At 42.3% G+C, this 3384-nt stretch overlaps 1 pseudogene; it reads left to right on the forward strand.

Moving 5' to 3' along the window:
- Window positions 1–1311: 1311 nt before the first annotated feature.
- LOC103261455 lies at window positions 1312–2893 on the forward strand (annotated as a pseudogene).
- Window positions 2894–3384: the final 491 nt, after the last annotated feature.

The following is a 3384-nucleotide window of genomic DNA, read 5'->3' on the forward strand; positions in this document are numbered from 1 at the left end:
TATAAATGCCAAACCTGAAGATAAAAAGATCTCAAATAAGCAGTATACCTCAAATAAATGAAAGAATAACATCTGGGCCTTCCGGCTCCCGCGGCGACGCTCGTCCCCCGCCGCCACCGCCGCTGCCGCCAGTCAACCTCCCCCGGGAGACTCCATTTGCTCTCTGTGGTCCCGGCACCGGGCGGGCGGGCGGAGTGTGATGCCCCTGCCCCGGGTCAGAGGACTGTTGCCTGCGCAGAGCGGCCGTGCGCTCGCCGGCTGGCCACTGCGGTGACACCCGGGTCGCCGGCGTCCGCACGGCAGAATCCTGGCTCCCTCCGCGGGAGGAAAGACGTCCCGCGCTCTGGAGCTGGCCAGGGGGGAGAGGCCCTCCGAACGCGGCTTCCCTCTGACCTCGTACCCTCAGTAGGTTTCGGAGGCTCCGAGTCCCTCCTGTACAGGAACGACTTCTGTTGACCCGTCGAGGATCATTTTTCACCAGGATTATTGCAACATGCACTTCACCGAGCCTTCCACCCCATAGCCTTCACCTTGGGTTCTGATTTCCACCAATGAAGGGTTCCGATGCTTTCTTTAGTAATGTGACATCACCTCTTGTCCACCTTCTTCCTTTCCAGTTTCCAAGTCCATTTAAGTCGTGTTAAAGTACAGAGTTTTCTGCCTGCCCACTTTCACCTTGTTTGCACCACTCACTTCTGCCCAGCTCGGCTCTTCTTGCTTGTCTATGATTTCCATAAGCACTCACTTGCACAACCTGCAGCAGTCCTGACCTAGAGAGACGGCATTCCTACAGTCCACTGCTTGACAAAGACCACGTAGTCAGGGGATGAGTTTTCCCAATATATTTTCCTGTTTGTCAAGTTTGCAAGTCCTCTCTTGACTTCAGCTACTTATTCCCTAGCATATTTTCCAAAAATACTTCTACCCGAGTCTTAGTGGCTTTAGCAAATAACCTTACCTGCAAAGAGAAGATTCAAGTGTGTAGTAGCACTGCTTTAGAGACCTTGCTAGTACAGTATTGATCTAACTTCTGACCTTCAGTGAGGCTGCAGTTCATGAAAGACCTTAAGCTAAGTTAGGAGGAGGAAAGATAGCATGGTTAACTGGAGCTAGGCCTTGTTATAGGGACATTGTAACTTTTAAAACAGCAAGAGAGTTCATGTAGACCTTTTCTGGAAATTGGCCATTGCACTGTCCGCCTAGGTCCTAGATGTGACAGGAGGAATCTTAAGGCCTCATTTTTTTTGTAATCAGTTCTAAGTTGTCCATTATCTTGCTGCAGTAATCGTTTAAAATTGTTAGACACTTAAGATGTTGGGGAAATGTAAGCATGTAGTATTGACAATTAAGGACAAGTTTGCCATTATTAAGAAACTTTAGGAAGGCATCTCTTTCAAAAAAACTTTCTGTGGTATATGGAATCGGCAAATCCACAGTTCATGATATTAAAAAGAACAAAGAAAGGATTATAAACTATGCAAACATTTCAGATCCTACTAGTGGAGTATCCAAACGCAAATCAATGAAGTCATTGATACGAGGAGCTTGATAGAATTATGATAGAGTGGTTTAACCAACAAAAACCAAATGGGATTCCAGTATCCGGAACGATTTGTGCAAAACAAGCCAAGTTCTTTTTTGATGCTCTGGGGATGGAAGGTGATTTTGATGCATCATCTGGCTGGCTAACTCAACTTAAACAGCGCCATGGTATTCCAAAGGCTGCTGGTAAAGGAGCAAAATTAAAAGGAGATGAAACTGCTGCCAATGAATTTTGTGGTAACTTTCAGGAATTTTTTTAGAGAGAGAATCTACAACCAGAGCAAATTTATGGTGCTGATCAAACTGGACTGTTATGGAAATGCCTACCATCAAGGACGTTAACTCTTGAAACTGAGCAAAGTAATTCTGGGTGTAGGTCGAGCAGAGAGAGAATCATTACTATGTGTTGTGCAAATGCCACGGATTTACACAAACTTAATCTTTGTGTTGTGGGGAAGGCTAAAAAACCCTGTGCGTTTAAGGGAGCTGACCTTTCAAACCTTCCTGTCACCTATTTCAGTCAGAAGGGTGCATGGATAGAACAATCTGTTTTCAGACAGTGGTTTGAAAAATATTTTGTGCCACAGGTACAGATGCATTTGAATCCCAGGGGCTCTTCTAGAAAAAGCAGTGCTGCTTTTAGATTTCCCCCTAGTACATCCAAATGAAGAACTGCTGAGTTCACATGATGGCAGAATAATTGTGAAAAATCTGCCACCAAATGTCACAAGTCTACTTCAACCTATGAGCCAGGGAGTTCTAGCCACTGTAAAAAGATACTACTGAGCAAGACATCTCCAGAAATATATGGATGAAGGAATTGAATGTTTTGGAAGAAATGTTTTGGAAGAATCTGACAGTGTTGGATGCAATTTATGAAGTGTCAAGAGCTTGGAACATGGTAAAATCAAGTACCATAACCAGAACGTGGAAGAAAATTTTCCCTGGCAGTGAAGAGAATTCAGGCATGAACATTGATGAAAGAGCCATTTTAGCAGCTAATTTAGCAACAGTTTTACAGAATACAGAAGGATGTGAACACGTTGACATTGAGAATATTGATCAGTGGTTTGACTCTTGGAGTAATGAATCAAGCTATCAAGTGCAAACTGACAGTGAAAGTGCTGAGGACCAGACCAAGGCTGCTGAGCAAAAGCCTTCCAATAAGACTAGAAAGACAGAACTGAATCCTGAGAAGCATATTAGCCGTAAAGTTGCACTTGAATGGACTGAAAATTTACTGGATTATCTAGAACAAGATGACATGCTGCTGTCTGATAAATTGATATTAAGGAGACTTCTAACCATAATAAGAAGGAAACAGAAGATCCAAAACAACAAAACTCATTAATAGGACTCTTAAGTGTTTCAGTGTATTTGCATCTTTGTGACTGTCTATCTGCCGTGAAGCTTACCTTGTTTGAAGTCCTGTGGATTCCAAGGCCAAATACATTTTATAAATGATTTTAGGGTTAGAGGCCTTTTGGGTTACTTAAATTACAGTTCTCTAATGTTAACTCTAGTCATTAAGCATTGATGTGTAATTTCTCTGTCTACTGTTTCTAACATGTGTTATACTGACTAGATCATAAGATACCCGAGGCCAGGGATCTTGTGACTGTTTTGTGCCTGAATTTCAATGTATCTAATAAAGGGTCATGCACATTATAGGCACTCAATAAATCTTACTTAAATTGAAAAAAAAAGAAAGAATAACATCTGAAGCCCAAAATTAACAAAAACAAGGAAATAACAAAGACCAAAGCACATATAAATGAAATAAAGACTAGAAAAGATAAATGAAGTTAAGAGTTGGCATTTTGAAAATATAATCAAAGTTGA

The sequence above is a fragment of the Carlito syrichta genome, unplaced genomic scaffold, assembly GCF_000164805.1.
Source record: "Carlito syrichta isolate Samal-C Ts95f unplaced genomic scaffold, Tarsius_syrichta-2.0.1 Scaffold303703, whole genome shotgun sequence".
Lineage (NCBI taxonomy): Eukaryota > Metazoa > Chordata > Mammalia > Primates > Tarsiidae > Carlito > Carlito syrichta.